General features: G+C 61.0%; 1 long non-coding RNA gene across 1 annotated transcript in view; it reads right to left on the reverse strand.

The window, feature by feature from the left end:
* LOC121485499 overlaps positions 1 to 25,100 on the reverse strand; it is a 44,461-nt gene that overhangs the window by 6,780 nt on the left and 12,581 nt on the right. The window contains exon 2 of the long non-coding RNA XR_005986300.1: positions 17,145 to 17,260. This is a non-coding gene — a long non-coding RNA (uncharacterized LOC121485499). The remainder of the gene's footprint in view (positions 1 to 17,144; positions 17,261 to 25,100) is intronic.

Genomic DNA, 25,100 nt, shown 5'->3' on the forward strand with positions numbered 1-25,100 from the left:
GAGGCCCTGCGAGATGGGAAATATCATCACACAGCGATGCGCGATGCGAAGGGGCAAAGGCACTCGCTGGGGCACGCAGCCCAAGGGAATGAGGAGTTTAAGGAAAGGGCTCTTGGGACGCCCGGTGACTCAGCGGTTGAGCCTCTGCCTTTGGCTCAGGGTGTGACCCCGGGGTCTGGGATCGAGTCCCGCATCCCGCTCCTTATGGGAAGCCTGCTTCTTCCTCTGCCTGTGTCTCTGCCTCTCTCTTTCTCTCTCATGAATAAGTAAATAAAATCTTTAAAACACGTATATATAGGAAAAGGGCTCTTGACTCCACTCCACACTCCTGGAAACTCACTCGGGGCGGCCAGCCCCCCTTCCGAGGCCCTGCCCAGAGCAGAGCTCCCCAACGTCCTCACCCTGAGACCCTACCTGAGAGCCGCTGTGCCCCCTGTGCTCAAAATCCCCCTCCCCAACCCGTGCCCACACTCACACTGCCCAGTTTCCTCAGTTTCCTTGGTGGTCAAGCCCCACCCACCCCTCCCTTACATCTTGAGAGCACTGCTCAGGCTCCTCCAGCCCCCGCAAGCGTATCCCTCCTCGGCCCCAGAGGGATCACGGAGTCATGGGTGGGCGCACGACCCCTCATGAACTCTGCTGGAGCAGCAGGTACACGGCCCCAGACGGGGAGCCCTCCCGGGCCCACTGCCCCTCAAGCACCTTCCAAGGGTCTGGTGTGGGTTTGGGTTCTTTCGGGGGGGTAGGTAGGGGGATGGGTGAAGTAGGTGAGGGGATTAAGAGCGCGACGGTCATGATGAGCACCGAGTAACGAGTAACGTACAGAAGCACCGCAGCGTCAAATCCCTAGATTGTACAGCTGACGCCGACGAACACTGGCCGGTAAACAGCAGTTTAGGTTCCACTCACACCCCGGACAGCAGAGGCCGGCTCCAGCCCCGGACACCGCGCACCCCACACACGGTGCAGTGCCCCCCCCTGGCTCGGGCCACTCGCGTCAGGAAGGCCAGCAGGTGATGGGGCGGACCGCTCCGGGGCAGCCGATGAGGACCAGCTTGCTGACGCCAGGCCGCACCCTGGCCCTGGCCACAGAGACCACGGACTGGCACGCCCGGACTCCAGCCTCACGCTGCACCACCCAGCCCCAGGTGTGCACACAGCAAAGCGGCCCAGGGGGTGCGGACTCAGTGCCCAGCGCCAGGCCGAGCCCCAGAGAGGCGGAGGGCACCAGCTGAGGTCACTCAGAAGCCGGGGCCACACCGGCACCAGAACAGTCATACGCAGCCTGCCCATCCGTGACTCTAATCTGAATCCCCTTCCTTGGACCTGGGGCTCAGGTGGCGGAGCAGAGCCACAGGCCCCAAGCTCAGGTCATGGGCCCGCGGACCTCCTAGAACTCAGGCTGCAGTGCCTTGGGCCTAGAAGGCCAGGCCCCAAACCTGCCCCTCTCTCCATTTCCTCCCCAGGGATCTCCCTCTCAGTCTCCCTGGCCATGCCCACCAAGCTCCGGCTTGCACACTTCTGATGACAGCAAGTTCACTACCACCCGAAGCAGCCTGTGCATTTGTAACTCTAATTGGAATCCCCCGCCCTGGACTGGGCTCTGCTCCAGGGCAGCTGGGCCTCATTGCAGGCCAGGCTTTGGGGGCAGGGTTCTGGCCCCTCGGAGACTTCTGGACAGCAAGAGCTGCCCCCAGCCTGCCATTTCCAGCTTGCAGATCGCAGTCCTCGTCCTTGCAGTGGCTCTCCAGCACCCCAACCGGTGTCTGTGCCTCTCTAGCCTAGAACAGCATTCTGTGGGTGGGTGGTCCCACTCCGTCACTAGAGAGTTAGGGAAGGCCTGTAGCTCTGAACCGTCTCCCTGCCAGCTTGGCTTATCTCTGAGGTCGGCCTGGGGCCAGAGCCCGGAGCCTGGAGGGTCTCCCCCAGACCCCGGCCAGAAGCGGGCACCCTGGTGTGCCCCAGATGCCCAGTTCCCACCCCCATCAGTCCATCAGCATCCCCACTGTGCCCTCACTATACCCGGCTGTCCCTGAGCCCCAGGCCTGGTGAGCTACAGCCCATCCCTCCCTCCCAATGTCCCCGCCACTGCCACCGCGGGCACATATTACCGCGTGCACATCTGTCAGCCTGCGCCCGCCGCCACCACCGTTTCCAGGGAGACAGACTCCGTTTATGACATTATCAGAAAGTCCGGCCCCTCCCTCCCCCTCCCACCTCCCGCCACCGCCTCCCTTTATGAGGACGGAGATTTGGTCTGTAAATACCACCACATGTTTCCCTGAACAGTCTAACGGGGCCTGAGTCCATCGCTGCTGCCGCCGCCGCTGCCACTGAACCACAAACCCGCAACCACGGCAGGTTAACAGATGCATTAAGGCCTCACTCTGGCTGCCCTGGCCAGCCCCTGCCACACCAGGGCCATGAGAGAGGCCCGGCACCCCCCTGACCATGCACCCCGCCCCCCGCCACCCCTGGAGCCCTGAGAGGGGATCTGCTCCCAGCAAAGGCGGGCGAGGGGATGGGTCGCCTGCCCAGGGCTTTGATGGGAACCAGGGAAGGGAGCTGACCCTGGCTGACCACAGCTGCGGGCCCCAACATCACGGCCGCCTTCCTATCCTTGGAGCCACCAAGGCCTCCTCCCAACCGCCCTGCGGGCAGCCAGCGTGAAGAAATACAAACAGAGCCACTGAGGTCACCCAGCTGGTCTGTGAGGGAGCAGGGATTCGAACCCCAAACCACAGACTATAAAGTTCCTCACCACAGTCCTGGCTTCCCCAAGGCCTGAGGGTTAAGCCCTGACATGTTCTAAAGGTTTTCGCGTGTTTCTACGTAATCACGTAATCACGTAAGCCTCACGATGGCCCCAGAGGCCACCACTGATGCACCCAGTGCACAGACAGGACAGTGAGGCACAGCCAAGGCCACGCAGCTCGCAGGTGGAGGAGCCAGGATCCAAGGCCGGGCGGGCTGGCGCAGAGCCTGCGTCAAGGGCTCTGCTTGCAGCGGCCTTCCAGCCTGGCCAGCTGAGGCAGCCCCACCGCCCCCGGGAGACTCCCAGGGCCCGCCCGGCAGAGATGTCCCTCCCCGCCGAGATAAGAGTAGAGGTCCAACACGCTGAGGGCGCTCCCTGCAGCCTTCCCGACCCCCCACGCCCACCAGCACTCCCACCCCTCCCAGGGTTCGGGGAGCACGGAGTGCAGGGCAGGCAGGCGGTGCGCTGTCCCTGCTGGGACTGCTGCCCTCACAGTGGGGTGACCCCGCCCCAGGGGCCTTCCTGCCTCCACACCCTGCAGGAGGGCACGCACCCCGCTCCCCCTGGGCCAGGACACTGAGGACACTCCGCTCACCGCCCCTCCAGCCCAGGCGACTCAGAACAGGAACCTACCCTCCCGCGGTTCTGGAGGGCCCAACTCCAAAACTGGTTTCCGTGGCCCCAAATCAAGGCGTCAGCCGGCTGGTTCCCTCCAGAGGCACTACAGAAGGATCCGGCCGGTCCTTGCTTCTTCCAGCTTCTGGCGACTCTCAAGACCCCCCGGCCTGTGGCCACATCACACCAGTCCCTGCCTCGGGGGTCACACGGCCTTCTCTTACCTATGGTCAGCTCCCTCTGCCTCCCCTTCTAAGGACACAAGTGATTGCAGACGATCAAGACTAATTTTCCCTGGGATGCCCGGTGGGGGCTCAGCGGTTTAGCGCCGCCTTCAGCCCAGGGCGTGACCCCGAGGTCCTGGGATCAAGTCCCGCGTCGGGCTCCCTGCATGGAGCCTGCTTCTCCCTCTGCCTGTGTCTCTGCCTCCCTCTCTCTCTGTCTCATGAATCAATCAATCAATCTTTAAAAAAAAAAAAAAAGACTAATCTTCCCATCTCAAGATGTTAGACTTAGTCACGTTTGCAGAGACTTGTTCCATCCAAGGTAACTTGCCCAGGTTTGGGGGACTAGGACCTGGACACGTCTGGGAGACACCGCGACCTATGTCAACACCCCTCCTAGAAGACCTAGAGGTGCATCCCACTCCCATGATCACAGCTCAGTGCCTCATTTTACCCCAAGCCTGATCCTGCCAGCTTCTCATCTCAGGTAGTACAGTCCGCAGCTACCCAGCCCCCACAACCTGAGGTCAGCACTTAGCGCCTCTCTTTCTCTCACCCCCACATGGACCCCTCCCCGCCCCCCACCAGCAAGTCTTGTTGGGTTTACCTTCAAAATCTATCCAGAATCTGAGCACCCCTCAGCACCCCGACAGCCACCACCCCAGGGCAAGGCCGCAGCCCACCCTCCTGGATTACCGCAACCGCCTCCCCCTTGGGTACCTGCCTCCCACAGTAGCCGGAGGGACCCTGAAAACCCACAGACGTCACTCTGTCCAAACCCTGCAGGGACTCCGGTGTCCCTGAGAATGAAAGCAAAGTCCTTACAGAGGTCTGCAAGCTCTGATCCCGCCTGCTTTCCCATAAGGATTCTCAGCCCTCTCTCCCCTTCCCCTTCCCCTTCCCCTTCCCCTTCCCGCTACGGCCACAGCCTCCCCCCTGCTCTGCACACAGGCCAGCACGCTCCCACCCGGGGCCTTGCTCCCTCCGCCTCGAACGTTCTCTCCAGGTATCCTCAAGGCTCCCTTACCTCCATCAGGTCGTCATCTAAAAGTCACCTTCTCGGTGGGGCACCCCCACCCCTCACAGTTCCCTTCCCCTCTTCCTTGATGTTTTCCTACTTGACATCATCACCAACGTGATACATGTGCCGCTGATGCATCTCATTGAACGTAAGCTCCCTGGTGACAAGCCTCCCAGGGCCAGCCCCCCACGGCTAGTAGGCACACAACACATAACCACCCGTTCATTCGCCCCACAGATAACAAAGAAGCCGGGCACTGAGGACATACTGGGTCCCTCGGAGGACCAGGCATAGCCTCTGACAAGGTCCAGGGTGTTAAGCACAGGGGCAGGGAAACCCAGAGCGTCATGGGAGCTCAGAGCAGAGCGGGATCAACTCAGCCTATGGGAAGGGGAGGTGTTGGGGAGGGCCGTGCTTGGGGGGGGGGGGGCTTTGCAGGATGAGTAGGAGTTTCCCGAGTGGATGAGGAGATAGTTTATGCCTGGCAAGAGGAACAGCAGGTACAGAAACAGAGAACTAAGTAATAAGACCTGTTTGGGGACAAGGGAGAGGACAGGAAAGGAGGCTCCGCAGGGGGTGGAGCAAGGGCCAGGGTCAAAGGGTCTGGGAGAGCAGGGCCAGCGGGGCTGAGCAGGGGTGGGCCACTAAAGCAAGGCTGTGGCAGGTGAGGACGTCGGGAGGGCCCCCTACCTCCCACAACCAATCCCAAGGGGACAGGAGAGCAGAGACAGCCTTGGGGACCGCTCTGGGGCCCCCGAAGTTCATACGCTGAACCCCTAACCCCCAACATGACTGTGTCTGGAGAAAGGAAATAATCAAAGATAGAGGAGGCCGTGAGAGCAAGTCCCCGTCTGAGAAGATCAGCATCGTACAAAGACAGGACGGCAGAAACACGTCTTCGTCTCTGTCCTTCTCCGTCCCGCGGGCACACAGAAGCAGCCCCCGCTAGCCAGAAAGAGGGCTCGTCGGAAGCCGACCGCTGGCACCCTGTGCACCCCCGTGTCCGACCTCCAGCCTCCGGAGCCGCGAGACCCCAAGGGCCGATGCGACGCCTCCCGGGCCGTGGTATTTCGCAAAAGCGGCCAGGCAGGCTAAGACACGGTGAAGTCAAGGGGAGCTTCCTGGAGGAGGCAGTCAGGGGCTGTGCTATGGCTGAGACAGGCCAGACCCCGGCCAGCTGGAACCGCGGCCACACACCGGGCCCCAGCCACAGCTTAGCCTCCCCCCGCCACACAGGGGTGGCTGCAGGACGGATGGAACCTTGCATCTTCCATGAAGCATCGCCAGACTCTCAGAGACGGGGTGGGAGGTTGGAATTTTTTTTTTAAGATTTTATTTATTTATTCATGAGAGACACAAAGAGAGGCAGAGACACAGGCAGAGGGAGAAGCAGGCTCCCTGCGGGGACTCGGGGGAGGTGGGACTCGATCCCAGGACCCTGGGGTCACCCCCTGAGCTGAAGGCAGACGCTCCGCCGCTGAGCCCCACCCCCAGGCGTCCCCGGAAGTTGGAATTTCATGGCTCCTGAGCACAGGCTCCCAGCTTCCCCTTCCCGCCACCAAGAAAGGGAACTCGTCGTCGTCGTCGTCGTCGTCGTCGTCGTCATCATCATCGTCTGGCGGCCCAAGCAGCCAGAAGGCAGTGTGCAGGGGTGCCCCCCACCCCCGGTTCCCACCCTGCCTGCACGTGGAGGCCTGGGCCGGGCTCTGAAGGACAGAGATGATTCGGATACACAGACAGAGAAGGGCTATAAATACACATACATTTTTATAAGACATTTAATTAAAGTGGATTAAAATTAATTTGCTTTAAGAAAATTAGAAGTGCCCTGGAGGATTTCAGAAGTGGGGCCAGAGTCCCCGAATCCAAAGGCTCAAAAGAAATGCCTGGCAAGAGGGCAAGGGGGGCACCCGCTCCCTGAATGTGGGTGGCATCGTCAGGACGAGGTGGCTCGCGTTTACACGGCACCCTGTGCACCACAAGGTGTGTCCACGGGGATGGCGGGCGTGCTCACACCCACTCTCCGGGGGGGACTCTGAAGCCCAGAAAGGGCAGCAGCATCACAAAGTCACTCAGCAAGCCCCACAGGGCTTGGCGGGGCTTGGCGGGGCTTGGCGGGCCGCTCGGGGCCCCTGGGCATTTCACTCCAGCTCAGCACACCCCAAGTCCTGGACCCCGTGCCCCAGGCCCCCCTACGGGGACGGAAAGGCAAGGAAAGCAGCGGGGGGTGGGGACAGGAGGCAGAAAAGGAAAGGACCCGGAATCAACACGCATTCCAGAATTTTAAGCAGTTTTTGGAGGAAAATGAGGCGCAGGTTCAGCTGTAGCAATTTGCTCCAGGGGAAAATTATGTTCCCGTGCTCTATTATACAGAACAGAAGGAACATTTGGTGGGTTGAATACTTGTTAATTTATTTCTCTGTTTGTTAATGGGCCTGACACACCGCGCATGCTCACGGGCGCGCACGTGCGTGTCCCCCCCACACGCACACGCACACGCGGGGCATCAGCGGGAGATGGTGCAGGCTCCCCGGGCCCCGTGCCCCCGGGCCAAGCTGAGCGTCTCCTCCCAGTGGGTCGGCACCGAGCCTGCGGCCTGGACGGGGGCGAGCGGGGCCAGGGGAGCTTCGCCAGGCACGGGGGACTCCGCGCTGGCCCAGGGAGTGCGCACCACTGGCGGCCCGGCACTGGTTCCCCACTCGGGACCGGGTGCCCCCACCCGTGCTGCGGCTCTGGCCAGGCCCTCGGCCCCGTCTACCCACCCAGCCCCGTCTCACCGCCCGGCAGCCACTCCGGCCTGACCCAGGCTCTCCTGCGCCACGGCCACGGCCCCGCGGTCCCTGCCACGGGAGCTACTTCGCTGTCCCGCGTGGCCGCGGGCCAAGAGCACGAATGGCTCCCGGCGGGCTCCTGCTTAGCTCTGTCCAGGCCTCCCCAGGCCCCTGACACCCCCCGGAGGCACCTCTGACACCCTCCGACACCCCAGGCCGTCCGGCCCTGCCCCCTGCCCCCTGCCGCGCCCACTGCCCCCTGTCCACCTGTTCCCCGCCCAGAATGCTGTTCTCAGACTTGAGGTCTCGGCTCCAGTGTCACCTCTTCTTTGAAAGACCCACCTGGACGCCTCCTGCTCCAAAGCCACTCAGCCCCCCAGCCACTCCCTAGCTCGGGCCCTGCCCCCCCCAGTTTCATCGCAGTCTGACCTCATCCGACGCATCTGCGGCCCCCGCTCACCATCACTCCCACGAGAGCAGAGCCCCCCCGCCCCGATGGCAGAGGCGGCGCGTGTGCCAGTCCAGGACCTGGGGCAGCACCCCGCGCTCGGGACGTGTCCCCTTAACGCGCAGGAGGCAAAGAGCGGGACAGTGAGGACCGAATGGGCAGGTGGGCTCTGAGGCAGCAGCTGGTGAGGGGGGCCAGGGCGCCCCCTGCCCAGTACCTCCCGCCCCCGCCTCGAGCTGCAAGGGAGCAGGTGCACACGAGCCCTGCAGAACCGCACCCAAGACCCAGGCCCCTTCCTCTAAACAACTTCAGGAGCCAGTTCCAGGGACCCCAAGGCCCAGAGGTGGGCCCCACAGCCTGCACCACTCACCTGGCCTGTCCCCGTGGCCGCCTGACGGGGTGGTGCAGGGCGGCTTCCTAGGGCCACCGCGGGGGGGGGGGGGGGTGAGCCTGTGTTCTCGGAAATGGGGGACGGGGGTGGGGAAGCTGGGGAAGACCTAAGACTCCGGCGCGGCCTGGGTGCCCGGGTGCTCCTGTCCCTGCGTGGGCCGCACCACAGCCCGGGGTGGGAAGTGCAACCCAGGTCTCCATGGCCTGCACCTCAGAGGGGATGTTCCAGAGCGTGGACTGGCTTCGCCCCCCGCCCCCACCAGGTTGGGCACAAAGGGAGGAGGCTGGGAGAACTGGCTGGGGAGAGCAGCGCTGCCCGCCACCCGGTGCCCAAGGCCAGGCCTCTGGGGAGAAAGCACTTGCCCCAGCTCTGGCAGGTAACTCTGTGAAGAGACTATTTAGCCCCTCCCACCCGTTCAAAGGCCCTGGGGTAGGAGCTCGAAGGCCTCACCAGCTGCCCACCTCCGCATCAACTGGCTCCTGGGGCCGTGGGGCTGGGAGGTCGTCCCTGCAGGTGCACAGGCCTGGGGGTAAGGCTGCCCTAGCAGGACCGCTCAGGACCTCAGCTAAGGAGCGGCCAAGGTGCCTTCCGCTTACAGCTGGCGCACATTAAGAATTATTTCTCTTGCGAGCAAACAATTTGTTACAATCTCCACCGCACGCTCTTCCCGGCTGGGCGCCCTCCCATACATCCTGGATTAATCCCCAAGTCACTCTATTCATTTAGGACATGCCTGAGTGCGCCTCCTCTTTTATTAGGGAAATTTTTTATTGTTTTGAAGCACTCATAGGCTTTAATTCGAGGCTGAGATTTTAAAGCCTCCCTCGGTGACAGTGACGGTGACGAGGAGGCCAGAGCAGGCCTGCGGCTGGAAGGCTCCCTGTGCAGTCCACAGGTCTGTGGGGCCCAGCGGGGGCCACCGGCTCCATGGAGGACGCACGTCTCCTGTCCAGGGAGCCGGGGCTGCAGACCCCAGTGCTGGTGACACCTGCACACACCCTCAACTCTGAGCCTCCCCGAGAGACAACTCCCCACCTCCCCTCCCACACCAGGGCTCCAGGACTGGGGGCTCTCTGGGCCTTGACCTAGATGCCCTCCCATGCCTCTCAGAAGCTCACAACCTGCCCTGTGCTGCTGCGTGCTCTTCGCTCACACCCCCCCCCCCACCACCACGTGTGTCTCTATAGTCCTGCCTGCCCCACCTGCTTCCCGAATCCTCCTGAACGTTAAGGTCTGGCCTCCTCCGGGAAGCCCTCCCTGACTTCCCCAGCTCTTGTCTCCCTTTCCTTGGGTGCTCTAACTTTGCTACCTAAAAGCAGGGACTGTGTCACCTACTCACTCTGCGGCCACCAAGTCCAGGCGAAGCCCACCGGGTACTCCAAGAATGGGCTCATCGAGTGATCCAGGGGGAAGGGCACAGAGGATCCCCACTGATGGAGGACACACCCCCGTGAGAAGGGCATCGTTCCGCCTGTTACACGAAAGCAAAGAGAAGTGAACCAGCCCCACCAAAAGGTGTCCACACAAAGCCCACAGATCCACATTCCACACCGGTCCTCTGTGCCCCTCGCCACCTCAGCTGCACTGTCGTCTATGCCACCCAGGGGGAACCTGAGGTCCAGAGAGGCATGTCACCTGCTCGGGGACACACAGGCAGTACGTGGCGGGGCTAGAACTGAGCCGGCTGCCGGCTGGTCCGAGGGCAGACCCGGGACAGCCCCTGTGAGGTCTGTAGCATCCACCCCAGTCTCCCCGGGGGCCCGCCCCGTCCCCACCCAGAGCATCACTCTCTCCCAATTACTACCCAGACCCAGGGCTCCAGGGAGCCCCTACGGGGCCGGCTGCCCCTTCCCGGGGGCCTGGCTCTCACAGTTCTGGGTATGTGCAGACAGCCTCGCCGCAGCAGCTCTCAGAAAGTAGGACACGCGGGGGAGGGGGACGGCAGGTGTGGGCTAAAAACACTCCGGCCGCCCTCCGCGCCGCCCGGACAGCAGAGCCATGGAGGCAGGTCTCCTCAAATGACCTTGGAGACTCCTGGGGCAGACCCTCTGGGGCTGGGGGAAGGCCCGACCACCCTGCCGAGGGGAGGCCTCACCCAATGTTGCCCGCAGCTCCTTTCTGCTCAGTGTCCTGGAAGGTTGGTCCCCAGACACCCGGGAAGGCCAGCCCTGTTGAGCGAGGACGCCTCTGTGTCAAGGGGCCACCTCACTTTGCTGAGCCTCCGCTCCCTCATCTGCAACGGGGTTCGGGCAACAGCTGCCTCCAACATCCGAGGCGTTCAGGTAAGCCAGGCGGCCTGAGGCTGGCAGGATCTGAGGATGCTCCCCTCCTGGGACCCCCACCACACACTCAGCCCCGCCCAGGACGCCAGCAGGGCAGGTTGGGTGGGGTGCCAGGCTGAAAGCCCAGGGGACACGCCCACCCAGCAGCACACAGCCAAGATGTCACCCGGAAAGCCCAGATCGGGGCAGCAGCCTTGGCACAGGCCCTAGGGAACCTGTGGTCCCAGAAGCCAGGAGGACTCTACCCCCATGTGGCGGCCCCTGCGCATAAGGTTGGGTCCACATGGACCATTCTGGACCCGAGCCTCCTCCCAGCTCCACCTGGCTAGGGAGCAAGGCACGGGATCGGCGGAGGAAGCCGAAGGGGTCCGGGTGGAGGGCACTGGGGGCTTGGGGCTGAGGGGCTTCAAGAAGAGACAGGTGCCCGGCCTCTGCCTCCCCCTGCCAACCCCCACCCCACTGCAGAGCAGAAGGAGCTATAGCCTCACCTGACGCACCCCCCGCCCCAGGGCCACTGCTCCCGGCATCTTCGGCATCTTCGGCATCCAGACCCTCTCCTGGCTGAGCTCAGGCTCCACCCGCCTCTCCAAACCCAGCTCAAGCCCTTCTCTTACTCAGAAGAGCCTCTTGATTGAAAAGGCCTCCAAGGCATCTCGCAAATAAGAATCCTTTAATTGGGAAGTTGTTCACTTCTCAAAGAGGAATTTTAATTTGGCTTCCCCACCATCTTCTCTCCTCGAAACCTGTGGACTGAACACAAAGGCTAGCGAAAGTACCAAGTACCCCGGTGCCCCTTCCAGGACTGCAGGGCACGCCAGGGGCCACCCCCTCTACCCGCTCAGACCCCCAGACCCCCAGCATGACTGTCAGAAGGCCCGGAAGCTCCCCCTTGGGGCCCACCTGCCCCACATCCCTCTCACCACCCCGTACTCCGAGGACAGGGTGGCAGACGGCTAAAGGGTCAGCAGGATGACGGGGCCCGCAGGGGGCAACGTCTGCTGAGTGCCCAGAGCCCAGGACTCTCCGCACAGCCCCTCAGACCCCCACTACCACCCTTCATCACACTGTCCCTGTAGCTGATGACTCAGAAAGACGTTTACCGAGTATTTACTACGTGCCAGACCCTCACGTGCACCCGGCTACTGCTTCCACACAAGGCGGATGCTATTCTTATTCCCAATTTGCCGACGAAAAGACTAAGGCCCAGAAAGCTTAAGTAAACAGCCTGAACTCACATCTTTTGCAGGAGGCAGAGCTTGGACTCGGTCGAAGGCCTTCGACCTTTGCCCGCCTGCCCCACCCATGGCCTGTGAGCTCCTCGAGGGCCAGGAGGGTGACCACCTCATCTCTGTGTCCCTGTGACAGCACCGGGCCTAGCAAGGAGCTGTACTTAATTAAAAGCCTACAGAGTCAACAAATGAAAATGAACAAAAGCAAAGCACCTTCCTATCCATCCTCTCCTTCAAGCCTCACCAGAGGCTGGTGACAAAGTCGGACAGGTAAGATGGGTCCCCTTTCAATCAGGTAGACTGAGGCCCAGCGAGGAAAGCAACTGGCCCAGGTCACCCAGCCAGGGGGTGCAGAGGCCGGGGACTTCCTCCCAGCCCCGACTGTGTATACCTGCCTTCCAGCCGGAGTGCACAGGGACAGACTTGCTGGAGGCACACACAGGAGCCAAGTGCCTGGGTCCCCATCCTGAGCTGAAATAAACCTCAAGGAGCCCTGGTCCTGGTCCTGATGTGGGAAACTCCCCCTCTGTGTCCCTGGCAGCTTGGGGCAGCCTTGACCTCCCCTGGCACACCTCACCCCGTGGCTGGAGATGCTCACCACGGCCACGGCTGCCTGGCCCACTGTGGTCACGCTGTGGAAATCCCAGGCCACCTGCACACCCTTATGAGTTGAATCGTGTGTCCCCCCACCCCGCCCCCATTTACATGCTGAATTTCTAAACCCCAGTGTCTCAGGATGTGAGCTTATCTGGAAACTGGGTCATTGCAGGTGTAATTAATTAATTAGGGTGAGCCTACAGCAGAGTAGGGTGGACCCTTAATCTCAGATGGCTTTGTGCCCTTTAAAAATAAAAGGAGATGTGGACAAGACTCAAGACCCACACAGAAGGAAGATGCTAGGGCGAGACACAGGAAAGACGGCCATCTAGGCCATGGACGGGTCCTTCCCGCATGGCCCTGCAGACACCATGCTTTCTGACTTCCAGCCTCCCAGACCCGGAGACGACAAATTTCTGTGCAGGCCCCACCCGTGTGTGGGACTTTGTGCACCGGACCTAGCAACCTGCGGCACAGACCTACCTGCGCTCTTGTGCTGACCCAGGCCCACCGCAGCAGTGGGGCTCTGGACGGGCCCCGCCTTCCCTACACCACAGTGGGTTCCCGTCCTCCCCAGCACACCGCTCGGCGCACAGCGGGTGCCCGATGAGTGCCTGTTAGAATCAACAGGATGCCAGCATCCACCTTCCACCCAGCCGTGATAAGGATGAGACGAGGAACGTGCCCTGAAACACCCATGGTGATGGCTAGGTCCGCAGAGGTGCACAGAGAGCCAGGCGTGGGGCCGCGACCACGGTGTGAACACAGCGGGAGCTGCTCCTGGCAGGTGGAGGTGGCGGGAGGTGAGCCCTCCATCAAGCCACAGACATCGCCTGAGTCCCCACAGTTTGCCAAGTCCGCCCCACCCCCGGGGCCCTGGGAGTAGGAAAGGAGAGCTTCTGAGTGCCAAACAGCTCCTGCCCCATGTGGAGCCGAGACCCACCCACAGAGGCTTGGGGGAGGCCGGTTCACAAGGAGGGGCTATGTGCACAGCAGAGCTGCCTCCAGGGCCCGGGCTGGCCTGGACAGAATGAGGTCCCCATCCCTGCAAGACTGCAAGGATCGGTCAGAGGCCATGCTCCCGGGCCACCTGCACGCCCCCCGCCTGAGTCTGGCTTGGGCCGGCACATCCCAACCTGGCTGGCCCTCAGAAGTGACCGTGAGGCTTATTGACTATCCAGGTTCCCGGGTTCCCAGGTTCCCCCAGCGACTCTGTATCAGAAGGCCCTGATGGGCCCCCCCTGGGTGGTCCTGATGCAGAGCCAGGCTGGGGGCCCTGGCCCAGAGAGCTCCAGGCGTGGAGCAGGATTCCATTTGGGAAGAACTCTGGTAATGAGCATGGGGCAGGGGCAGTCCTCGGGCAGGACTGAGGCAGGAGAGGATGAGAAGAGCAAAGATCAAGACAAGGGGGGGACGATGACAGCCAAATGACAGGGTAGTGCACGAGGTGAAGGCACCAACGGGCATTCAAAGGGGCCCAAGTGGGCAGGAGAGCTGGGGCGGCGTTCTGGAAGGCGTGGGACTTGGCTGGTGGTGACAGGCTTGGGTCCAGTATCAGCACCTCAGTCCCTGCCCGCAGTGGCCAGAAAAGTGTCACAAAAGAGGGTGCCAACCTTTAGGCCATTTGGGAGGAGTCGCTGGGAGGGGAGCTGGTGGCAGTTTCTCCGGGCGGGTCATTCTGGAGAGCTTGTCCGCAGGCCTGGAGTAAGGGGCACCCCATGGGGGGGTGGGCTGGATCCACCCTAAGCCCTGAGGCCCCCGTTTGAGACCTGGTCCAGCCTCAGGAGCTTTCCGACACCCCCAGAGCACCACCGACTCCCTCTGTCACACACCCAGCCCAGCCCAGCCCAGCCGCAGCCTTACGTGCCCATGTGTGCGGCCGCCCGGGTGCCTGCATCTCGAGCGAACCGCCTCGGAGCACCACTCTTCGTCACCCCTCAAACCCATCCTTGGCCCTCGTTGCTTAGCTCGGTCAAAGGCTGCCCAACCCACCCTGCTCCCTGGCCCTGATCCCTCCCAGCCGCAGCCCATCCTCAGGCTGCCCCAACCAGCCACTCCGCACCCCAGGCCTGGCCCGTTGGCTCTCTCTGGGCAACGCTGGTGCCTCCCCAGCCTTTCCCCCGCGAGCCAGTGAGTGGTAGCCTCAGCCAAGCTCTCGCCGTCCATACTAACTCGAGGCCCTATAAGCCCTATTTCTCAGCCCTCCTCACCACAGGCTGCCTGCAGCCCAGGGCTGGCCGCTCTCCCGGGCCTCTGCTCAGGGGTACCTCAGCGGACGCGCCTCTTCTGAGCACCCTGCAGAGGACCTCTTCTGAGCACCCTGCAGAGGACGGCTGCCGCTTGCCCGCTCCCGGGTTCTGCTCTATTTTTCCCCATGACACTTATTACTCCCTTATGGGAAGTATTGGCTTATTACAGGTTTTTTTTTTTTTTTTAATTTTGTCTACTCTGGAGTCCTGGGGATGGGCCCGGAGGTAAGAGAAGCCTCCCGAAAGTGGCACCCCAGGCCCAGCCTCCCTCCCTGGCCCCCCAGGGTCAGGGGCCATCCCCCACTTCCCACTGAGGGTTAGTTAGGCTCGGGGGACCGAGGGAGGCTCTCGGATTCCGGCGTCATTAAACATTCAGAAGGTGTGTGCGTCCTTCCTGCAGGACAGAGACCAGGCAGGGCTCACCAGAGACAGAGGGCTTGATTTCAATGCCCTGATCCAACCAGTGGGCGGGAAGTCCAGGCCGCGGCATCTGGGCCCCTCGACCTTGCCCATCCTGCCCGCCCCCGCCGCCGCCCCAATCACAGGGGCATGGAGGAGACGACGGGGGCATGGGCACGAGAGGCAGGAGGCAGCAAGGCAAACCCTGGCCTCCTCTGGTGCTTGGAGCTCTGCTGGGTCCGGTGCCAGCCCCTCGGCGCACGTCAGAGGCGCCCTCCCAGCCGTGGCCCTGCTCAAGTCCCCCGAACCCCCCCACCTCTGCACCTTTGCTGAGCCCGGGCCCCCCCCCAACCTTTCTGCCCAACCCAACTTCACGCACATCATCCTGCCCCAGCAGGTGCTCTGTAATGACACACGACCAGAAACAATCAAAATACGTAGCGGAATAGTCACACCCGCAACAGCCGCGCACAGGCTGGAACATTATGCTTCCCTCAAAAATCACATTACAGACGAGCATTTCATGATGGGAAAACGCTCCTGGTGTGGTATTAAGGACAAAAAGCAAGATAGGACATAGAAAGTACAATCTGATCCTAATTATGTCATAAGTACATATTTGGTAAAAGACTGACATGCAAAACACCCAAATGCTCGTGTTTTCTATAGAAAACACATGCTCTTGGTTTTTTGTTTGTTTGTTTGTTTGTTTGTTTTATAACCGGAAAAATAGAACATTTTAAAAGAATCCATTAGCCTTCAGGGCTCAGCCCCAGCAGGCCCTCCGCTAAGCCCCCCAGCTCCGCTGAGGCAGCAGCCTGCACCCCACTTTACCTCCCGCATCCACCCCTGCCCGCTGGGATTCCCACTGCCCGGTACAGTCCCCCCGAGCAGTGCTGTGGCCCCTGATGAGCCTGCGGGTAGGGCCCAGCCTCCCCGCCTCTCTGCCGCCCCTGCCCACAGCCCTCCTACCGCCCTTGGCGGCCTTGCAGATAACCCTGGCCACATCCCCGCTCCCGGGCTCCTGGCAGTAATTACAGGTTAAAGCAGAGGGGCTAATTAGCTGTTCAACCCACCCAGAACTGACTGATTAGCAGGAATATTCTGATAGAGATAACTGGACTTCAAAGCAAGGCCCGGAGTCCAGAAGGAAACCCAGCCATCTGCTCCCCGCCACACCCCACCAGCTTCCCGGGTGGCAGGACAGGGTAGGTTGAGCCTTGGCCGCACCAGAACCGCCACCTAGTCCTTCAGGAGAAGGGGCCTGAGGCCCACTGCCCCGTGGAGCCTTCGAGGGGGCTTCCCCTGAAAATGGCAACGACGCTCCATCCAACATGCCCCAGCCTTCCCTGGGGCTCCTTCTAGTTAGCAAAGTCCCTCCACGGCCTTCGCCTGGTCCCAGAAGCCTGTCAAGAACAGTGGGTTGGCTCAGATAAGGAGAAGTCACTCGTCCAAGGTCACAAGCCAGCCAGAAGACAAGTCAGGAGCACGCCAGGTCCCCCTCCTTGCCCATCCACCGCTTCTTCGGTACTCGCCCCACGTGGGACACGGGAGAGGGCCCATCGCCCCCCGCATTCTGGGAGTCCCGCTCCGCATGCTACAGTCCAACAGGCCACCCTCCGCTCACACACAGCCAAGGTCACCTGGCTGCCCGTCCTCGGCACACGGACACACCTGTGAGCCTGACCCCGCCCGACGGCGTCGGATCTGCAGGCGACTCCGGCAGGAGCTCTGCTACGCTGCGCACGTTGGAGTCCGTGCCAACGTCTCTTGACAGCTTCTTGGCCCCTGACTGTCTCCATCGACACGTCCCCTCTCCCCTTCAGTCATGCACACATCTGGCCACGACGTGACAGTAGCAAGAACAGAGCCCCCCGGCTCACCACCAGTGACCTCCCACACCGCACGGGAACCCAACAGCCGGCGCGTGAACATCCCCAGCCTCTGACCTGCTGTCAGAGCCTCGCCGTAGCAAGGGCCAGCGGAAGGCGGCACTGCCACATTGAACCTCCCAGCCCTCGCTTCACAAGGGGCGGGAGGGGGGGGCACCCCCAGAAAGACTGCTCTTCCGTGGCCTCCCTACAGCCTCTCCCCGGGGCCCGCACCTGCCGCCAAGGCCCATGCTACCCCCAATCGGCCCTGGTCCCCGCAGCGGCCTCTTACCTCCGGTCAGGCAGGCGTTTGGGGAACACAAGTGGGCTGGGGTCAGCCTGGATTTGACTCAGTCGCCCTCTCTGCCCTGCCGGCATGGGAGCCTCAGGGCCTGTGGGCACAGGAGGCTGTAGGAAAAAGAGGAGATGAGCCGTCAGCCAGAGCCAGGCCACGGGGGCAGATCGAGGGGCAGTGGGAGGCCAGGCGCACAGATGGGTCTGACTGCACCTGCCAGGAGGTCAGCAGCCCCCACACACACATACACACACTCACATGCCACCAGCTGGGCCAGGTGGGACCTGGGAATGGGGGGTCTCTGGCCCCAAGTTGAAGGTTATGCCTCCCCACCCATTGGCTCTATGACCTTGGGATGATCAAGTCTCTGAACCTCACTTCCCTTCTTCATAAAATGGGGATACTGGTGCTCCTGCCTGGTCCAGGAGGAGGTAAACAGAGAAGGCCACGCGGCCTGGCACTCAGCGGCATCCAGCCAGCACCTGCCCGGAGGCAGGCCTGAGGCCCACCCTAGAGAGGGTGCGGCCAGAGCAGTAGGGGGCAGGGGCCCTCTCCTGGGGCCTGAGCTCTCAGTGCTGGTTCCCAAGGACCCACCCACCCACCACCCCCTCCTCTCCACCTCTCCTGGTTCTTTTCTTCACCAAAGGTTCTCCAAGGGCAACTTCCCATGAGTGGGGGGAGGGCACTAGCGGCTCCATCTCCTTGGCAAGGTCCTGCCAACAGGCCTGGGGCTGGAAGGCCAAGGAGGCAGGCCACGGAGCCGCTCTCCTGCGTGCCAGCTGTGCGGCCCGGGCTGAGCTCCCTGCCTGGCACTGGTTTCCCCCACCTCTCAGATGAGGCCCCGAATCCCTTTCTGAGCTGTTGCCAAGAGGCGCCCATCTCTTCAGCGCTCTCCAAGTGTGGGACACGTGCCACCGTGAATGCAGGCTCAAGGGGAGCCTAGACGGTGCACGGACAAAGGCTTGTATTCTCCTGGGTATGTGTTTATTCTCCCGCATATTCAAAACAACAACCAGGACTTCACAGATGTGTGGCTTGGAGAGTGCGGGGAAACCCACCTTCAAATGCGACTCAACACAAAGACAGGGATTAGGAGCAGGGACAAGTGGCCTCCAGCACTGGCTCAAGCTCGAAGGTGGAGGGAAAGGCAGAGAGTTGGCGTCTCAGGGGGCCTGGCTCCCAGCAGCCCCCCTTGCCCCTGGAGGGCCAGGATGGCTCCTCCCTTCCCTCCGGGTTCCCCACATGGCACCGTCCATCACAGGCCCACGTCCCCAGGAGGACTCGCGAGGCCTTCCGGATGGGACGCAAGGATGGATGGGGTGCAGAGGTGGTTGCCATCATGTGGGCAGGAGACAGCAAAGGCCTCCGGTCCTTCCCAAAATCAATACCCCATCCAGTCTAAGCTGTGAAGGCTGCCATTTCCCATCTACAAGGCAGGTTAAGACGGAGGCCTCCTTGGAGGCAAGAGTCGTCTTGCTTCAGGGCTGCCCACTTCTCTAAGAATGGGGCTGAGAAAGGGGCCCCGAGCAGGTTTCTGGGCTCACCTGGCTGTCCTAACCTGATAACTGAGCCATGCGGCAGGTGGCCTCTGCTGTAGGGGACCAGCCCTGAACGCTGCCCCTGCTGCCCGCAAGCCCCAGCAGTGCCCTCCAAAGGCCGCTGTTCCTAAAGGACAAGACAGGACACAGCGGTGCCAGCCTAGGACGGTGGGTAAGCGGAGCTTGGGCTCTCTTGGGCCGGGGTCCTCCAGGCCAGGCCCAGCCAGGCAGGGGTGCCCTCGGCGGCCGCCCAAGCTGGCACCAGGTGGACTGGCACAAGCCAGCCAGGCCCAGGCCAATCTGGACAGCCCTGCTCCTGGCGGGCCTCCAGACCACCTGGCTGCCAGCCCTGAGCCCGGTTCCACCTGAGCTTGGCATGGCAAGCCATCCCACGGCGCCGCCCGAAGCCCCTGGCTGCCGTGTTCCAAGATAATGAATGGGCCTCCCGCTCCCTTCTCCCCAAACCTCCCCGAAGCTCCCACTCTCCTCCGTGGCATCACAAGGAGTTGCTATGGAAATGGGACCACAGGCAGAGCATGACAATGATTTGGGGCAGGGAGACGCAGTGGGAGCCAAGCGCTCCCCCAGACCCGGGGCCTGCTTGCCTGCCGAGTTCCTCAAACGACAGAAATCCCAGCTGCAAGGCCCCCGGGCCAAGGGGGGGAGGAGACCACCACAGAGGCTCGGGGCTCCCCCTGCCCTCCCAGCTCCTTGCGTGTTCAGCAGAGCCCGGGGGCCTGCAGGAACCGAGGTCTGGGTGTTCAACAGAGCTGCTCTGTGCCCTGGGGACGTGAGACCTCCACAGAAACCGCCACTCCTGGGTGCCACCAAAGGGGCAGCACCCGGCAGGTGCTGAGCAAACACTGCCATCAAAGACAACGGCACTGGGGGGGGAGGGGGAGACACAGGGGTACAGGCCTGCGCCTGCTCCGGTCAGCATGGTCACAGAGCCGCAGAGCTTGAGGGACCCACGCCCACTGGACAGATGGGGAGACTGAGGGCCAGGGTCACCCAGCAAGTCAGCCAAAAGGTCAAGCCCAGAACCCACATCTCTTCTTCCCCAGACCTGAATCCTCTACCCAACATCCCCAGCTTTCCATCCATCTGTTCATTCACTCATTCATTCATTCTAGTCTTGGTAAGGGCCTATTCTGTGCTTGGTGATTGGGATAAAGAGACGTAAAGGACACCGCTCCCACCTACCACCAGGAGCTCAGAGAGGAGTCAGGGCATCATGGGCAGAAAGAAGGTGCTGGGAGAACCAGGCTTCAAAGCATCTCCCTGGCTTGTCTCCCAGCGGCTCCCTCAGCCCAGCCCCGCCGGACAGCCCACACGGAGGCAACACCAAACCCACCCGGGGCCCCGAGCGCCAGACATAAGTAGGCTGCTCCCCATGAGCACCCCCAGTCCCTAGGGGTGGAGGACAGCGCCCTGCCACACAGAAGGAGCTCCCAGAATGGCCCCGGCCTGCCCCCCCTCCCCCAGGCTAGGCAGCTTCCCTCCTTGTTCCTGCTTTCCTGGGAGCCTCCCTCGAGCCAGACCTTGCACTGGGCTGGGGCCCTGCACAGGGCCGAAAGCAAGTGAGCCCGGGCCATCGGTCATCGCCCTCGTGAATGAAGTCCCCATCCGTGTCCATAACACAAAGATTCTCTCCTGTGGTGTCTGGGTTCCTTGGAGGTGGGCTGGTAGCAAGAGGGCACGAGGGGACACATTCCAGAGCTCGGCTGCATCCCACATGGGCCACGTCTCTCAGGAGCTGGTGCAGACTCCCAGGACCTATTTTACCCAGAGGGAAGCCAAGATCGTGAGGGGTGGCCCCAGGTTGCTCAGCGCCGAGAAGGCACCAGTGAGGACCAAGAGCGGCAGGACGTGAGCGGCCCTGAAAGGGAGAACTGGGCCAGGGCCTGCCTCACCAGCCCCCAAGACTCAGGGTGAGGCTAGGGGGGCTGGTCACATTCCCTGCAGCTTCTCAACCCACTGAGGACACCAGGGCTGCCCCCCTGCTGTGCAATGCGGAAACCACCTGGGGATAGAAAAGCAGAAAGGAGGAGGAGAGCACATGAGAGATACCGCATGACCACGACCCCAAAGCCAGACAGACCGAGGGAAAGGCAGTGATAGAAAAGGAAGGACGGACGGGCCATCCCTTCCTCCCCAGAACCAGTACTGCAGCTGCCAGGGGAAGCTCGCAAAGCAGAGCTCTGCAAAGATTTTTCAGCAATAAAAATCCTTATTCGAAATGAAATCTTATGCAGTGGAGGAAGCCTTTCTATGCCAGACCTTAAATCCAGAAGCCATAAAGTGAAAATTTGATAAATCCGAGTCCATAAACACCTAAAACATCTGTAGAGCAAAAGACACTATGCGCAAGTTAAAAGGCAAGCGAGACACTGGAAGGAAACATCACTAATATACAAAGAGCCGCTACAAATCAATAAGAAAAAAAAAAGACAAAAGAAGAGAAAATTGGCAGTGAATTAGAAATTCACAGAGGAAGAACTCAATTGGCCAATAAAGGTATGAAAAGATGTTCTATCTCACTAGCAATCAGGGAAACGCAGATGAAAGCAACGCGATACCATTTTTTGCCCATTAGATTGGGAAAAATTAAAATGATTGATAACAACCAGTGCTGGCAAGGATGCAGGGAAATGAGCGCTCATAGACCATTAGAAGGAGGGGGGAATTGGCTCAACCTTTGGGAGGGTAATTTGGCACTATAGGATAACGCTTTAAACCCACACGCTCTACAAACTAGTTTTCCCACTTCTAGGAGCTTCTCCTATAGAAACTATAGCAGAGACAGTCACATATAGTCAAGGATGCTTACAACAGTATCACTGGTAAGAGGAAAAAAGAAATTGGAAGTGACCTCAGTGCTCACCAGTAAGGGAATGTTCATCTAAAATACAGCACATCTAAAAAAATAAAAAATAAAATAAAATACAGCACATCTATGCTCGGGAATACTCCGCCGCCCGTCGACAGAGAGAGGCATATCTATATATAACAATACGAAAAAAATCAAGCTGTACGATGCTATTTCAGAACGAGCCCATTTTTATAAAAGCAATTTGTTGGTATATGCCCCAAAAGGCTGGAAGACAACACCCAGATGTTACAGGGAACACCTCCCAGGAGGAGGAGGAGGAGCTTTCACGGGCTCTTATCCACAAATGGTGTTGTTGGATTTTCTTTTGTAATCAGGAAAACAAAATCAATAAAGAGTTAATGGGTTTTTCCTTCAAATCCTGCCTGACCCTTAATATAAAATGCAGATCTAAGCAGTCCTGCTGCTGCGGCTGAAAGGGAAGGGGCCCATCCAGCTCCACCTCTGCCTCCGGAGCCCCAAGGTACCCTCCTGGACGCTGGGGCTCTTGGACCAGGCTGGGAACATAGGCTGGAAACGAGGAACCCGTACCCCCGCCCCCCAATCCAAGGCTGACAAAGCAGAAGGTTAGCCAAGGTCACACAGGCAATCCAGACTGTCTGGGGCGAATGCCAGGGCCCCTGGCTTCTCAGCAGGGCTGCGGCCCTCCGGGGCTGGCACGGGAGGTTTCCCTGGGTGCCCTGGGAGCCTAGGCCGAGGCTCAGGGGAAGCCCGGGGGGTAGGGTGACACCTAAGGGTCTTTGCACAAAACTCCAGGGACGGAGTCTTTGAGGCTCAGCCCCAGGCTCTTACAGGGTTCGCTGTACAAAGAAAAAGGATGGGTGAGCCCGCGGCTACAGGCAGAGGGGCCTGCTGTGTGCGGGTGTGCAGTGCTCACTGGCAGCCAGGCCAAGGTCTGTGGAGATGAGCTGTGGGGGGCGTGCATGCAGTCATGTCTGCATTTAGAGTCAGTGGGATTGTGTGTGTGTGTGTGTGTGTGTGCGTGTGTATTAGGGCACACGAGCAGTCGGCAGAGCTGCACACAGGCCGGAAGCAGGTGCAAAAGGCAGAGACCCATCCGCAGCCGGCCCTCAGCCTCACGCCTGACCCAGTGCCTCCCGGGCTCCCCTTCCCCAGCAGACACAGGCCTCCAAGCCTTTGCGCTTGTTGCTTCCTTTGCAGGGCTGCCTCCCCTCCCTGACCATTCCCCGGGGTCCTCCAAGCGGCCTCGCCCAACAGGCTGGGGTGGGGGCACCTCTGTCCTGCCCTGACCACCCCCTGCCAAGCTGTCAGTGCTGACGGACATGACTTCCCAGGGCCCCCGGGGCGGGTCTTGCTCTCTTCTGCAGCCGGAGCCCAGCCTAGGCCTGGCACAGACAAGGCGTCGGGCTAACGTGTGTGGAGAGAACGAGTGGGCAAGCATGGCCTGGGGACTGCCTAGCTTCCTGTCCTAGGTCAGCAGGAAGGATGACATTATCCAAGTCACATGGGGAATGATTAAAGCGGAAGTTTCTAACTGGGGTCCCCAGGGAGAGGGGACTTGGGAGTCTGTGAGCCTTGAAACTACACAAAACTAGATGTGAATGCATGCAAGTGGCGGCGGGGAGGGAAAAACCTCCTTGGGGCAGAGAGGGCACGGCTGCCCTGGGAGGGGGTGACCTCCTCACGGAAGGGTGAGGGTGTAAGCACGGGCTGGACCAGCGAGGCCCCAGGGAGCAAATGGCAACCCCGAGGCTCCCTGGACTCACCAGGCCTGGCTTCCCCCATCTTACAGCCCAGGCTACACAGGGTATCCTTGCCGGTTCACTCTGCCAGTGTTTTCAGAAGTGCCAAGGTCATGCTGGGGTGGGGGGAGGCTCCAGACCACAGAGCTGAGTGTACAGTCCTGCAGCCCTCCCCCCTGGTGGTGGCCTGTCCTCTCTCCTCCTTGGGTGGGGAACAGGCTTCCCTGATTGCCCCATACGACTAACTGGGGCCCTTCTGGGATGTCCCAGTTACCATCTCCCACGTGACAGTGACCCCAAAAAGGACAGGGCTTCATCATGGGCCTGGCCTGGAGCCAAAGGAGCCCAGAGACCAGCCGGAAATACTGAGCAGGGCTGGCAGCCAGTCCAAGGTCACCCAAGCTCAAGGGAGTTGGTGGCACATGTGGGCCAGGATCCCAGGCTTCCTGCCTCCAGCTGGGCTCACTCTGGGCATAAATGCACCCCGGCCCCCTCCGGGAACTCAGTGCACACCTCAGCACCCCCATGATCCTGCCAGAAAGAGGCAGCTGGCACTGGGGCCCCAACCGATTCAAACACAGGCGTAAAGTGTCCCCCGAGCCTGTTTCCTCCTCTCTAAAACGAGGTACAGGTGCACCCGGGTGGCTCAGCAGGTGGGCACCTGCCTTCGGCTCAGGGCGTGACCCCGGGGTCCCGGGATCGAGTCCTGCACTGGGGTCCCCGCACGGAGCCTGCTTCTCCCTCCACCTGTGTCTCTGTCTCTCTCTGTGTGTCTCTCATGAATTAATTAATAAAATCTTTAAAAAAATAAATAAATAAAAATAAATAAGACGAGGTACAAAAACCTGCCATCCTGCCCCTGTTGTGAGGGTTATGCCTGCATGGATGTACAGTCTGCGCAGAACAGAACAGGAGCTCCTCCTCACCACCCGTATCTGGGCCTCAGTTTCCCCAGCTCCAAGCGGGAAGGTTGCCCCATGTTATTCCCTGGGTCCCGGGGCCTCCAATGCTGGATAGGAAGCCCGCACAGGTGTCCAGCCTACACTGGTGTCAGGGACACCAGCCCTTTGGGAGCTCCCCGCTGGTTTGTGGATGACAGCTCTGGCCTTGGAGCTCCGGCTACCCAGAGCCGAGTATGAAAGCTCCCTGGGGGGCTCCCAGGCTGTGCCTTCCCACTGCGGGCCTCTCGCCTTCGCTGCTGGATCTTGCCCAGCCTGCCTCACTCATTACCTGCCTGTCCCCTCCAGGCACTAGGTTTGCACCCTCTTCCAGGAGCCACAGAAGCCCCAAATGGAAGACCCAATGTGAGCTGGGCAGCGATCCAAGAGGGCTTCCTGGAGGAGACAGGGCAAAGGGCCTTGAATACCCAGATGAGGAATCCAGACCTGGAGGAACCACTGGCAGCTTCAGCCGTCCCTCCCCTACCCCAGTGCGGCCATGGGTGCCCAAGCCCACCCAGGTTGGCCCCAGTGCTGTGTGTCCAATCAAGGGCTTGAGCGGGGAGGGGACTGGGCACGGCTCCCCCTGCCCCTTGGCTGGGTGGTGACTCCATCCCAGAGGAATCTGCCCTGGCCTGGCTGCAAACAGTTTTGCTGCTGGTGAGTGCCTGCTGGCCTGGGAGGAGGGGAGGGCTCCCCACAGATCAGAGCGGCCTCATTCATATTCCGCTGGCCGCTGGCTTCAATATGCTGAGAGACGGGCAGAGGCGGCCCTCCGAGAGGCCCGGGATGATTCCTCTCCGATTCCAATTCGTTTTCTATCATTAATGCTTTTGAAAAGCCCCACATGCTCTGCAAACAGGGAAGGAGCGCAGGGCAGGGGT

The sequence above is a fragment of the Vulpes lagopus genome, chromosome 2 (assembly GCF_018345385.1).
Source record: "Vulpes lagopus strain Blue_001 chromosome 2, ASM1834538v1, whole genome shotgun sequence".
Classification (NCBI taxonomy): domain Eukaryota; kingdom Metazoa; phylum Chordata; class Mammalia; order Carnivora; family Canidae; genus Vulpes; species Vulpes lagopus.